Raw genomic sequence first — 15,263 nt, 5'->3', positions numbered from 1 at the left:
TGGATGTGAATTATTTCATGTGATCTGTGAATATGAATGTGAGCTCTATGCATTTGTGGGCTACAATATCTGAACTTTTCCTAAGCTTCAAAATGTCAATGTTTTATTTCTTTGCTGAAAAAAGTTGGCTATCTTATTTATTCTCATGTCCTTTTTAGTAGTTAATTGGGAGTGATCCAATGAAGAATAACTATTACTATTTTTCTGCAACCATGGTAAAGTGAGGACATGGATGAGGAAAACTGCACTGCTGTGACAGACTTCATCCTCCTTGGATTCTCAGATGCCCCTGAGCTCAGAGTCTTCCTCTCCCTGCTGTTTCTTTCTATCTATGGAGTCACAGTTTGGGAAAACCTGGGCATGATTGCCCTGATTCAGGTCAGCTCTGGACTCCACACCCCCATGTACTTTTTCCTCAGCCACTTGTCCTTTGTGGATTTCTGTTACTCCACAATCAGCACACCAAAGATGATAGCTAACATCTTAAAAGAAGACAAAATCATTTCCTTCCAAGAATGCACTGTGCAATCCTACCTGTTTTGCACATTTGGGGTAACTGAGGTCATTCTGCTGGCAGTGATGGCCTATGACTGCTTTGTGGCCATCTGACCCACCGCTGTACATGGTCACCATGTCTCAAAATCTCTGCGTGGAGTTGGTGTCCTGTTGTATCTCAATGCTACTGTATGTTCTGTGATTCACTTGTGTTTAGCTCTTCAGATCCCATCCTACAGATCAAATGTGATCAACCACTTCTTTTGTGATCTTCCCCCTCTCTTTTCTCTTGCTTGCTCTGATGTCACTGTGATTCAATTGATGCTCTACATTGTGGCCATTTTCAGTGAGATCATCACAAGTGTGATCATCCTTATCTCTTACCTGTTTATTCTCATCACCATCCTGAGGATGCACTCAGCACAGGGAAGGTGCAAAGCCTTTTCCACCTGTGCCTCCCACCTCGCTGCCATCGCTGTCTTACAGGGAACAATCCTTTCCATTTATTGCCAGCCCCACTCTGGTAAGAGCAGGGGCATTGGCTGAATGGCCACAGTGTTCTACACTGTAGTGATCCCCATGCTGAACCCCCTGATCTATAGTCTGAGGAACAAGGATGTGAAAGAAGCTCTCAGAAAAGTGGTGAGCTCCAAAATATTTTCCTAGTGGGACTCTAAGTCCCAAATCAGAGGCTGGCAGAAGGGTGAAATGGTGGACTCAGTGTTAGAAGTGGAAGAACAGTCAAGAAGAGGGTACCTTGGAGTGAGTCTTTTTGACTCACTTATCCCTGACTCAATGGACATGAGTCTGAGCAAACTGCAGGAGACAGGGAAGGACAAGGAAGTCTGACGAGCTGCAACCCGTGGGGTCACAAGTATCAAACATGACTTAGTGACTGAACAACAATCTTTGTACCTTGTCAACTTATAAGAATAGAATTGAACATATTTCAAAATTTGCAGCCTACTTCTTTGCTTTGATCCACCTAAAATGTTTTAAGTGGGTTTGGGTAATGGGCTGTTAAGACACACATATTTAGTTTGCTGTAAAACTTTTATTATCAGACCCACCTCAGATCGTCAGGCATTAAATCCTGGAATTTGAGGACCCTTGCTTTACCAGATACACGCATTGCAAATATTTCCTCCCACTCTGCTGCTTCTTTCTGTTGAGCATTTCCTTTGCTGTGCAGAGGTTTTGACAAACACGTGGTGGCAATGGTGTGAGGTGTTAACAATGTGGCACATCTCAGCTCACCTGGAGCTTTCCTGCTTTAGAGCTGTGAGTCATACACACCAGATAATTAATTTCCTTTAGTTATCTTTCCTTATGAACAAGACTTCTTCCTTAGACTAACATTTCTGGTAAGATCATCTCTACTTCTCAAACCTAGAACCAACTGGTTCTAGATGTTTCAGCATTAAAGGCAAGAGGTCCCATATAACAGTGAGAACTCTTGATGGCTCTGTGTGTTCAGATATCCAAGGATTTAAGGATCAATCAGAAGGAAATCTTGCCAAGTCAATTCTCATTGTTATAAATTATTTATTGATTATAATTTTCAGAGTTTCTCAAGCTTGGTACTATTAATATTTCGTGTTGGATTTTTATTTTTATAGGAAGCTACCCTGTGCATGCTACCATGTGTAACAGCATCTCTGACCTCTGTCCAATCACTCTGGTACATTCATTATGACAATCAAAAATGCCTCCAGATATTGTCAAATGTCCATATGGGGGCGGAGAGGGGGTTCATAATCATCTGTAGTTGAGAAATATTGCCTTATTTCCTTGTAGATTTTCAGATTCTTCTGTCCGAATTATGTCCAAATTAAACATCTCGTTTCTTATCTCCCAAATAATGCTATTGTATAGTTTAAACAATCTGTATTATTTTTGAATCTGGAATACACTGGTATCTAAAATCTTTATCCTTGTAATTTCTTCCCATTTTTTTTCTTTTTGCTCTTGTGAGTAAGCATTTGTTTTTCCCATGCTCTAAAATCTGATTTGGAGCTGAACCTTTTGATTCTTTGTCTCCAGAGGTTCATTTTATCCTCCTCAATTCAGTTTTGTTTAAATACCTACCTCTGTTCCCTTGCACAATTCTTCCAAAAACTTACAGAATTCGAGAGGCATGTACCTGAAAACTCTCAGAGACCCTCTGCTTCCCCACTCCCAGGAAACACTTATTCAGGACACTACTACAAAGGAGCTCAGCTAAGCCAGGCCCTCTCGACAAAGCTTGCTAGAAAATGTGCACTTCCTGTTCCTGATACTTAATGTTGGCAATGACCCTAAATTTCCCCCAAAAGACTTTTTCTCATGAAAGAATGAGTGAACCTAAGGTATCTTTTAGATACATTACATGGTAAAGAATATCCATTTTTTCTCAGACCTACAGACAGACCTGCTGGTGGAAAAGGCACCCTACCTTCCAGCCTCTGGAGGTCTCAGCAGTTTGGGAAAGAGGTTGAGACATGTCTCTCCACTCCCTGTGGCACAAGAGCCCTGGAGAAAATCACTTGCCTTATTCTTCAGAGGCCTCAAGGCAAGCAATTATAATTAATTATTTCTTCCTCATGTAATTCTATTTTCTTGGAAAAGCTGAAGAAACATTAACAGCAGCTTTAGAAACATTTATGTATGAAAGTTAAAAGCTTAAATGGCTTCTCCTCATGCTCCATAATCATTCCCATAGACTCCAAAAATGTTGGATAATAAAAAGTCACAGCAAAATTTGTTATTTAATAAATATTTCTTTTTAAAGTATACTTCTTAATTTTATTTTTAAAGATTTATTGAGGTATAATTAACAAAAACAAATTTTACAGATCTAAGGAGTTTATTTGATGTTTATATATGTGTGTATATGCATATATATAGTGAAGTGATCACAATCAAGATAATTAGCATATCAATTACTTCATGTCTTATAATTTTCTTTTATTTTTTCTTCATGTTGAAAATAGTTAAATTCTACTCTCTTACCACATTTCAAGTATAAAATGTTGTACTGTTAATTGCACTTACATTGTTGTACATTTTCAGAATTTATTCATCTTTCATAACTGAAACTTTGTCCCCTTGACAAACATCTCTTCATTGTCCCCTCTTCCAAGCCCCAACACTGTATGGGTACCCTTAAAATTTAAAAGGGTGTGTCATGTTGTGTTCTTACCAAAATAAAATTAAAAATAAATTAAAAATAAATATAGGTACATTATTTTTAAAAACTAAATTTTATTGCATTTTATCAGTTTCTTGCTCCCCCACCACCACCATTAATGCCACCTTTCTTGTCTAGAATCCAGTCTAGGGACCACATTGCATTAAGTCATCATGTCTTCCAAATCTCCTCTGGTCTGTGATGTTTCTTCAATTTTCTTTTTTTTTTCTTTTCTTTTTTTTTTTTTTTTTTTTTTTTTTGGCTCTTACAATTCTAAGGGATGCTGGTGAGGGATTCTGTAGAATACTTTCAAATGTGGACTTTCCTAATGATTTTCACACTCTGGTTTGAGGAAAAGAATATCACAGAAGTAAAGCTTCTCTCATCACATCATATCAGGGGATAAATGAGAGCCACATTAAGCCACTATGATGATGGTCACCTTTTTCTTTTATTCAGGTAGTCAGGTAATAATATCAGTCATGTTTCTCTAAAGTTGAATGCAAGATTTCCAATGTAGTTGAGTTGATAACAATTATTTCTAGAGTATTTTCCTTTTTAAATTATATAGTTCATGTTTTCTTCAAGAAGTGTGTGTTATTTCAATAATTCAATATCTAAAAGTAATTAATGGAGTGGATGTGGTGATGTAATAAAAGAGATATTTAAAAGGGACTAGATCATTTTCCCAACTTAATATTTAAGCTTGTAAATATTTCTGCTTTAAGTCAATAAATCATGAAGAACTCTTCATTCTAATGCCATTTGATTAGAGTGAAAGTCTGGAAGAAGAGGGTTATGCTTGGCATATTGTAGTCATTCAATTAATATTTGATAATGCTGACTTCTATAATTACATACTTTTTTAAGTGTAAAAAAGTATCAGAGTGATGAAGAATCTGAGAGGAGTAACTTAAACATGTAAATTAAACATGATGAAATGAAATACCCTTAACACTGTTCCAGTTTCTCTGGGACACAGAAATTACATCAGAGACTGGTGATTAATTATAAATGTTTATTTCATGGTTTTAAGAGAATGAGGCAACAGATAGTCTCTAGAGTTTACACCCCAAAGGATGTGACTCTAGATATAAGAATATATCCATCACTTCCAAACAGAACAGATTCTGCTTTCAACATCAGCAGGTATGCATTAAAATTTGAAGACAGATTAATATTAATTTCAATGTTGGGAACCTAGGGGAAAAAGTGTGGAGGGGAAAGTTACCATTTATATATAGATATTCTTGAGAATTATCTAGTTATTGCAAATTGCTTTTCTGAGGTTTCAAGGAAGAGGAACTGCATGCAGCCTACAGAGCTCTGTATTAAAACTGGCTCAGCTGAGTTCCTGCGTGAGCATGTGTGGGTACTCAGTGCTTCAGTCCTGTACAATGCTCCTCTATCCATGGGATTAGCCTGGGAAGACTACTGAACCAGGTTACCATTTCCTCCTCCAGGGGATCTTCTCAACCCAGGGATCAAACAAGGGTTTTCTGTGACTCCTGCATCCTCAGGCAGGAGGATTCTTTGCCATGGAGCCACCTAGGAAGTCCAAGCCCCATTTGGAAAACTCAGCGGTGGCCACAGGACTGGAAAAGGTCAGTTTTCATTCCAATCCCAAAGAAAGGCAATGCCAAAGAATGCTCAAACTACTGCACAATTGCACTCATCTCACACGCTAGTAAAGTAATGCTCAAAATTCTCCAAGCCAAGCTTCAGCAATACGTGAACTGTGAACTTCCAGATGTTCAAGCTGGTTTTAGAAAAGGCAGAGGAACCAGAGATCAAATTGCCAACATCTACTGGATCATTGAAAAAGCAAGAGAGTTCCAGAAAAACATCTATTTCTGCTTTATTGACTATGCCAAAGCCTTTGACTGTGTGGATCACAATCAACTGTGGAAAATTCTGAAAGAGATGGGAATACCAGACCACCTGACCTGCCTCTTGAGAAATCTGTATGCAGGTCAGGAAGCAACAGTTAGAACTGGACATGCAACAACAGACTGGTTGCAAATAGGAAAAGGAGTACATCAAAGTTGTATATTGTCACCCTGCTTATTTAAATTCTATGCAGAATACATCATGAGAAACGCTGGGCTGGAAGAAACACAAACTGGAATCAAGATTGTTGGGAGAAATATCAATCACCTCAGATATGCAGATGACACCAGCCTTATGGCAGAAAGTGAAGAGGAACTAAAAAGCCTCTTGATGAAGGTAAAACAGGAGATGAAAAAGTTGGCTTAAAACTCAACATTCAGAAAACGAAGATCATGGCATCTGGTCCCATCACTTCATGGGAAATAGATGGGGAAATAGTGGAAACAGTGGCTGACTTTATTTTGGGGGGCTCTAAAATCACTGCAGATGGTGACTGCAGCCATGAAATTAAAAGATGCTTATTCCTTGGAAGAAAAGTTATGACCAACCTAGATAGCATATTGAAAAGCAGAGACATTACTTTGCCAACAAAGGTCCATCTAGTCAAGGCTATGGTTTTTCCAGTGGTCATGTATGGATGTGAGAGTTGGACTGTGAAGAAGGCTGAGCGCTGAAGAATTGATGCTTTTGAACTGTGGTGTTGGAGAAGACTCTTGAGAGTCCCTTGGACTGCAAGGAGATCCAACCAGTCCATTCTGAAGGAGATCAGCCCTGGGATTTCTTTGGAAGGAATGATGCTAAAGCTGAAACTCCAGTACTTTGGCCACCTCATGCGAAGAGTTGACTCATTGGAAAAGACTTTGATACTGGGAGGGATTGGGGGCAGGAGGAGAAGGGGACGACAGATGATGAGATGGCTGGATGGCATCACTGACTCGATGGATGTGAGTCTGAGTGAACTCCGGGAGTTGGTGATGGACAGGGAGGCCTGGCGTGCTGCGATTCATGGGGTCCCAAAGAGTCAGACACGACTGAGTTATTGAACTGAACTGACTGAAACAAGAGATGCCTGGAATGTGGGATTAGGAGAGTTCTGAGAATCTGGGGAATGTGCATTGTCTTGCTACTACAAATGTTTGCGAGGCAGAAAGGACAAGTATTTTTAAAGAGAGAGAGAGATCAATCAAACTCTATAATGATAAAAGGAAAAAGAACCATTTTTACTTAAGAAAATAAAGTGGCTCTGAGAGCAAATATTACAACAAAATGGGGGGGGGGGAGGATGTAGGATAGCTATATCAAATGTAGCATTAATTTAACATGAGTGTTTAGGAAATTCCCTGGTGACTCAGTGGTTAGAACTTTGCCAATGCAGGGGTGCAGATTTGATCCCTGGTCAGAGATCTGTTATCCCACATGCCTCATGGCCAGAAAACCAAAACATAAAATAGAAGTCATATTGTCACAAATTCAATAAAGACTTAAAATGGTCCACATCAATAGAAAATAAATAAATAAAATAAAATGAGTGTTTAAGCACCTTAGATAAATTAATTATATTTAGAACATCCAGCTTTGTGATAGGATGTCTTCAATATTCAAATTTATGAGTTTAGGAAGAGATAAGAATCTTGAGTTCTTTGTTTTGCATATGATCTGATCTCTTCGTTGATGGCCATCTGAAATCTATTTCTCAAGTTGTGAAACTAGAGAGAACTTTACCAGAAATGATACATAAAGAGCTGCTGGTTCTGGTTCAGTAGGATCTTAGAGGTATTGGTCACCAATTAGAGAAATGCAATTATTTTATATTACTATTTTCTCATGAAATGTTTCCATAGTACAGTGCTACCTCAAGTATTTAATCTTTCTTCTTTACAGGCAATATAGGGACAGAATAAATACCCTATGTGCCTTGAAGAGAGAAAAAAGAGAGAGAAAGGCCAAGAACTGGATATTTCTAAGTTAGAATCTTTAATAAGAATAGCTATTCTTTCTGAGAGAATATTTTTCTCAAATTTCTTTCTTTGATGCTTTCTAGTATAGCTCTGTGATATGAATACTTTCATCAGGCACATTCCCAAAGTCTCCTGTTTGTCATAAATTAAAAGCATGATAATAAATAAAGAAAATAGCATCTGGACCTTGAACAAGGATCAAGATTACTGTAGACTAATGGATCAGTGCTGGGAGCCTGGATCAGGGTTCATGTCATAGATGTGTAGATTGGGCCTTATTTGCATGGTACAGGGAAAATCAAAAATCTCCATCTTCTGTTTTGACATGTCTAGAATAAATAACTAGACTAGATTATCTTTATTATTTTTTCAATATTATTATTCCTCAAACAATGATGGGGGATTGACAAATGGACTTGCTAGGTTGAGAAGCACACTCTGTGAAAAATTATAATTTATTTTGAAAACAAGTTTACTGAGTCAGAAGCAAAACAACTATTAAAGTGCTATATGGAATGAATAGTAAAGGGACAAATGTACAGTGTTAGGGGTGTCAGTTTTAATGTCACATTCTGAACATACAAAGCAAAATTTATTTTGTTTAGAAGTTTATCATTTTTACTATTAGTTATACAACTGAAACAAGTAGCTCTGGTACTAGGGTAAATTAATCTTTTATGAAATTATAATGTTCAAGAAAATCTGAAAGAATTGTGGAGGATTTCATTTAAAATAATCCTAAGTGACTTGAACTCATTTTTTTACTTTGAAATATTAAAAATTAAAATTGAGAACTAAGAAAGTTCACTAATTATAATTTTACTTAAATGTTTAAATGCTTGTAATTTTAAAAAATTTTAGACATTTAGCATAGCATGCATAGAAAATACACAGATTCTAAAAGAGACACTTTGCTTCATCTTCCAGCTTTGGAAAGGAGGTGTTAACCAAGTGTCTTACATCCTTATTTCCCTTAATATTTTTCTTTCTAAGACTTATTCAGATTCTGACAAACAGAAACCATGTTTCTATCAGAGAGAAATAAAAGTTGGGCCGTGTTCAGTCTCCTGGGCTTCTCCGATTACCCAGAGTTGCAAGTGCCCCTCTTCTTGACATTCTTCACCATCTACAGTGTCACTGTTGGAGAAGGCCATGGCACCCCACTCCAGTACTCTTGCCTGGAAAATCCCATGGATTGAGGAGCCTGGTAGGCTGCAGTCCACGGGGTCGCTAAGAGTCCGACAGGACTAAGTGACTTCCCTTTCATTTTTCACTTTCATGCATTGGAGAAGGAAATGGCAACCCACTCCAGTGTTCTTGCCTGGAGAATCCCAGGGACGGGGGAGGCTGGTGGGCTGCATCTGTGGGGTCGCACAGAGTCGGACACGACTGAAGCGATTTAGCAGCAGCCGCAGCACAGTGTCACTGTGGCAGGGAATCTTGGGATGATTGTAACCATCAAAATTAACCCCAAACTGCACACCCCCATGTACCTTTTCCTCAGCCACCTCTCCTTTGTGGATTTCTGTTATTCCTCCATCGTTGCTCCCAAGACCATGGTGAACCTCATGGTAGAAGACAGAACCATTTCAGTTGCAGGCTGTGAAATACAATTCTTTTTCTTTTTTACCTTTGTGGTGACTGAGTCCTTTTTATTAGCTGTGATGGCCTATGACTGCCTCATGGCCATCTGCAACCCTCTGCTCTACATGGTGGCCATGTCCCCGAGACTCTGAGCTATGTTAGTGGTTGGATCTTATGCTTGTGGTGTAGCTTTCTCCTTGATACTCACCTGTACTGTTATCAAATTATCATTTCAAGGTTTCAACACAATCGATCACTTCTTCTGTGAGTTCTCCCTGCTTTCCCCCTCTTGCTCTGATACTTATCTCAACCAGTTGCTGCTTTTCATTTCTGCCACCTTTAATGAGGTCAGCACACTCTTCATCATTCTCCTGACTTATGTGTTTATGGTTGTCACCATCGTCAAGATGCGTTCAGCCTGTGGTCACCGCAAAGCCTTCTCCACCTGCACCTCCCACCTGACTGCCATCAGCATCTTCCCCGGCACCATCCTCTTCCTCTACTGTGTGCCCAACTCCACACACTCCAGGCACACAAAGTGGCGTCTGTGTTTTACACGGTGGTCACCTCCATGTTGAATCCCCTGATCTACAGTCTGAGAAATAAGGATGTCAAAGACACAGTCTCCAACATCATGGACTCTAAAATATTTTCGTACTAAACATTATTCTGGAAGATTTTGCCCTTGATATGTAAACAAACTGTGTCTGCAAAGGTTGGTTGATAAAAAGAAATTTTTATTATTAATGAAGTGTTAATACATAAAATAGAAAGTACATGTGTTTTGCTTAACTGTACTAAACTTGACTTTATCTCTTCCTTACTGGAAAAAAAGTTAGCAATCTTTCAAATATTTTTCATCTAAAATTTTAGACAAAATAATCTGATTACAAAGGGTAAAGGACATAAATATCATGTGGCATACTTGTGTAATCTTAATAATTGTTAATTTCATCCTCCTTTTTTAATACCTATGGTAGACTAGGCTCTCAATAATAACATGCATTCCTCTTACAAAAAGTACAAATAGCAGTTAAGACATAGTGTTCATCCTTCAAGGAATGAAAATTCAGTGATGATAGTAGGGCACTTTAAAAAGTAGAAATTGGGGGGCGGTCCTAAGTTGGCAGAGGAATAGTATGGGAAGACAACTTTCTCCCCCACAAATTCATCAAAAGAACATTTAAACGGTGAGTAAATTCCACAAAACAACTTCTGAATGCCAGCAGAGGACATCAGGCACCCAGAAAAGCAGCCCATTGTCTTCAAAAGGAGGTAGGAAAAAAATATAAAAGACAAAAAAAAGAGACAAAAGAGGTAGGGACAGAGCTCCATCCCAGGAAGGGAGTCTTAAAAAGAGAGAAGTTTCCAAACACCAGGAAACACTCTCACTGCCGAGTCTGTGGCAAGCCTTGGAACCACAGAGGGCAACATAACTGGGAGGAAAAATAAATAAATAATTAAAACCCACAATTTATGTGCCCAATGGTAACTCACCCAGTGGAGAAGCAGCGCAGACGCCTGCACCCACCACTAGCAAGCGGGGGCTGGGCAGGGAGGCGCCGGCTGCATTGCTTAGAGTAAGGACCAGGCCTGAATGCCCTGAGGGCAATCTGAGGGAACTAACTTGGGCTAGCAAATCAGACTGTGCAATAGCTACCACGCGAAAAGCCCTAACTTTAGACACCGCCAGTCCCCAAAGGACTGTTCAGAGCTAGTTGCTGCAAACAGGCAGCCAGAGCCAGAAGGGGGCAATCGCATTCCCAGAGAGAAATTATCTACCAAACTGCAAGCAGGCTTCTTTGTTAACTAAGACTTCTTGTGGTTCTGGACAGTCAATATCAGCCTGAGAAAGTGTGCCGCTTACCTACACACCTCCATACCTACACTGAAACCAAGCACCACCCAAGGGCCAACAAGTTCCAGAGCAAGACATACCATGCAAATTCTCCAGCAACACAGGAACACAGCCCTGAGCTTCAATATACAAGCTGCCCAAAGTTACTCCAAATCCACTGACATCTCATAACTTATTACTGGACACTTCATTGCACTGCAGGGAGAAGAAATCCAGCTCCACCCAGCAAAACACCGACACAAGCTTCCCCTAACCACGAAAACTTGACAAGCCACCCATACAAACCCACCCACAGCGAGGAAACTCCGCAATAAAGAGAACTCCACAAACTGCCAGAATACAGAAAGGCCACCCCAAACTTAGCAATATAAACAAAATGAAGAGACAGAGGAATACTCAGCATGTAAAGAAACAGGATAAATGCCCACCAAACCAAACAAAAGAGGAAGAGATAGGGAATCTACCTGATAAAGAATTCCAAATAATAGTGAAAATGATCCAAAATCTTGAAATCAAAATGGAATCACAGATAAATAGCCTGGAGACAAGGATTGAGAAGATGCAAGAAAGGTTTAATAAGGAACTAGAAGAAATAAAAAAGAGTCAATATATAATGAATAATGCAATAAATGAGATCAAAACACTCTGGAGGCAACAAATAGTAGAAAAACGGATGCAGAAGATAGGATTAGTGAAGTAGAAGATAGAATGGTAGAAATAAATGAATCAGAGAGGAAAAAAGAAAAACGAATTAAAAGAAACGAGGACAATCTCAGAGACCTCCAGGACAGTGTTAAAAGCCCCAACATTTGAATCATAGGCGTCCCAGAAGAAGAAGACAAAAAGAAAGACCATGAGAAAATACTTGAGGAGATAATAGTTGAAAACTTCCCTAAAATGGGGAAGGAAATAATCACCCAAGTCCAAGAAACCCAGAGAGTCCCAAACAGGATAAACCCAAAGCGAAACACTCCAATACACATATTAATCAAATTAACAAAGACCAAACACAAAGAACAAATATTAAAAGCAGCAACGGAAAAACAACAAATAACACACAGGGGATTCCCATAAGGATAACAGCTGATCTTTCAATAGAAACTCTTCAGGCCAGGAGGGAATGGCAAGACATGCTTAAAGTGATGAAAGAAAATAACCTACAGCCCAGATTACTGTACCCAGCAAGGATCTCATTCAAATATGAAGGAGAAATCAAAAGCCTAACAGACAAGCAAAAGCTGAGAGAATTCAGCACCACCAAACCAGCTCTCCAACAAATGCTAAAGGATCTTCTCTAGAAAGGAAACACAAAAAGGGTGTATAAACTCAAACCCAAAATAATAAAGTAAATGGCAACAGGATCATACTTATCAATAATTACCTTAAACATAAATGGGTTGAATGCCCCAACCAAAAGACAAAGACTGGCTGAATGGATACAAAAACAAGACCCCTATAGATGTTGTCTACAAGAGACCCACCTCAAAACAGGGGACACATTCAGACTGAAAGTGAAGGGCTGGAAAAAGATATTCCACTCAAATAGAGACCAAAAGAAAGCAGGAGTAGCAACACTCATATCAGATAAAATAGACTTTAAAACAAAGGCTGCAAAAAGAGACAAAGAAGGACACTACATAATGATCAAAGATCAATCCAAGAAGAAGATATAACAATTATAAATATATACGCACCCAACATAGGAGCACCGCAATATGTAAGACAAATGCTAACAAGTATGAAAGGGAAAATTAACAATAACACAGTAATAGTGGGAGACTTTAATACCCCACTCACACCTATGGATAGATCAACTAAACAGAAAATTAACAAGGAAACACAAACTTTAAATGATACAATAGGCCAGTTAGACCTAATTGATATCTATAGGACATTTCATCCCAAAACAATGAATTTCACCTTTTTCTCAAGCACACACAAAACCTTCTCCAGGATAGATCACATCCTGGGCCATAAATCTAGCCTTGGTAAATTCAAAAACATTGAAATCATTCAAAGCATCTTTTCTGACCACAATGCAGTAAGATTAGATCTCAATTACAGGAGAAAAACTATTTAAAAAACCAACATATGGAGGCTGAATAACACGCTGCTGAATAACCAACAAATCACAGAAGAAATCAAAAAAGAAATCAAAATATGCATAGAAATGAATGAAAATGAAAACACAACAACCTGTGGATTGTTGTAACAACCTGTGGGATATTGTAAAAGCAGTGCTAAGGGGAAAGTTCATAGCAATACAGGCATACCTCAAGAAACAAGAAAAAAGTCAAATAAATAACCTAACTCTACACCTAAAGCAACTAGAAAAGGAAGAAATGAAGAAGCCCAGGGTTAGTAGAAGGAAAGAAATCTTAAAAATTAGGGCAGAAATAAATGCAAAAGAAACAAAAGAGACCATAGACCAAAGCTGATTCTTTGAAAGGATAAATAAAATTGACAAACCATTAGCCAGACTCATCAAGAAACAAAGGGAGAAAAATCAAATCAATAAAATTAGAAATGAAAATGGAGAGATCACAACAGACAACACACAAATACAAAGGATCATAAGAGACTGCTGCTGCTGCTAAGTCACTTCAGTCGTGTCCGACTCTCTGCAACCCCATAGACGGCAGCCCACCAGGCTCCCCTGTCCCTGGGGTTCTCCAGGCAAGAACACTGGAGTGGGTTGCCATTTCCTCCTCCAAAGCATGAAAGTGAAAAGTGAAAGGGAAGTTGCATCGTGTCCGACTTGTAGCAACCCCATGGACTGCAGCCCACCAGGCTCCTCTGTCCATGGGATTTTCCAGGCAAGAGTACTGGAGTAGGGTGCCATTGCCTTCTCTGCATAAGAGTCTACTATCAGCAATTATATGCCAATAAAATGGACAACATGGAAGAAATGGACAAATTCTTAGAAAAGTACAACTTTCCAAAACTGGACCGGGAAGAAATAGAAAATCTTAACAGACCCATCACAAGCATGGAAATTGAAACTGTAATCAGAAATCTTCCAGCAAACAAAAGTCCAGGTCCAGATGGCTTCACAGCTGAATTCTACTAAAAATTTAGAGAAGAGCTAACACCTATCCTACTCAAACTCTTCCAGAAAATTGCAGAGGAAGGCAAACTTCCAAACTCATTCTATGAGGCCATCATCACCCTAATACCAAAACCTGACAAAGATGCCACAAAAAAAGAAAACTACAGGCCAATATCACTGATGAACATAGATGCAAAAATCCTTAACAGAATTCTAGCAAACAGAATCCAACAATACATTAAAAAGATCATACACCATGACCAAGTGGGCTTCATCCCAGGGATGCAAGGATTCTTCAATATCGCAAATCAATCAATGTAATACACCACAGTAACAAATTGAAAAATAAAAACCATATGATTATCTCAATATATGCAGAGAAAGCCTTTGACAAAATTCAACATCCATTTATGATAAAAACTCTCCAGAAAGCAGGAATAGAAGGAACATACCTCAACATAATAAAAGCTATATATGACAAACCCACAGCAAACATTATCCTCAATGGTGAAAAAATGAAAGCATTTCCTCTAAAGTCAGGAACAAGACAAGGGTGCCCACTTTCACCATTACTATTCAACATAGTTTTGGAAGTTTTGGCCACAGCAATCCGAGCAGAAAAAGAAATAAAAGGAATCCAAATTGGAAAAGAAGAAGTCAAACTCTCACTATTTGCAGATGACATGATCCTCTATATAGAAAACCCTAAAGACTCCACCAGAAAATTATTAGAGGTAATCAATGAATATAATAAAGTTGCAGGATACAAAATCAACACACAGAAATCCCTTGCATTCCTATACACTAATAATGAGAAAATAGAAAGAGAAATTAAGGAAACAATTCCATTCACCATTGCAACAAAAAGAATAAAATACTTAGGAATATATCTACCTAAAGAAACTAAAGACCTATATAGAAAACTATAAAACACTGGTGAAAGTAATCAAAGAGGACACTAATAGATGGAGGAATATACCATGTTCATGGATCAGAAGAATCAATATAGTGAAAATGAGTATACTACCCAAAGCAACCTATAGATTCAATGCAATCCCTATCAAGCGGCCAACGGTATTTTTCACAGAGCTAGAACAAATAATTTCACAATTTGTATGGAAATACAAAAAACCTCAAGTAGCCAAAGCAATCTTGAGAAAGAAGAATGGAACTGGAGGAATCAACCTGCCTGACTTCAGGCTCTACTACAAGGCCACAGTCATCAAGACAGTATGGTACTGGCACAAAGACAGAACTATA

The 15,263-nt window shown here is 38.6% G+C and overlaps 2 pseudogenes; both read left to right on the top strand.

Moving 5' to 3' along the window:
• Nucleotides 1-228: 228 nt before the first annotated feature.
• On the top strand, nucleotides 229-1,161 carry LOC102389952 (annotated as a pseudogene).
• Nucleotides 1,162-8,534: 7,373 nt separating this feature from the next.
• Nucleotides 8,535-9,757, top strand: LOC102394808 (annotated as a pseudogene).
• The last annotated feature ends 5,506 nt before the right edge of the window (nucleotides 9,758-15,263 follow it).

Source organism: Bubalus bubalis, chromosome 22, assembly GCF_019923935.1.
Source record: "Bubalus bubalis isolate 160015118507 breed Murrah chromosome 22, NDDB_SH_1, whole genome shotgun sequence".
NCBI classification, from domain to species: Eukaryota; Metazoa; Chordata; class Mammalia; order Artiodactyla; family Bovidae; genus Bubalus; species Bubalus bubalis.
Note: the sequence above shows the minus strand (reverse complement) of the source record. Positions and strands in the feature narration are given on the sequence as shown.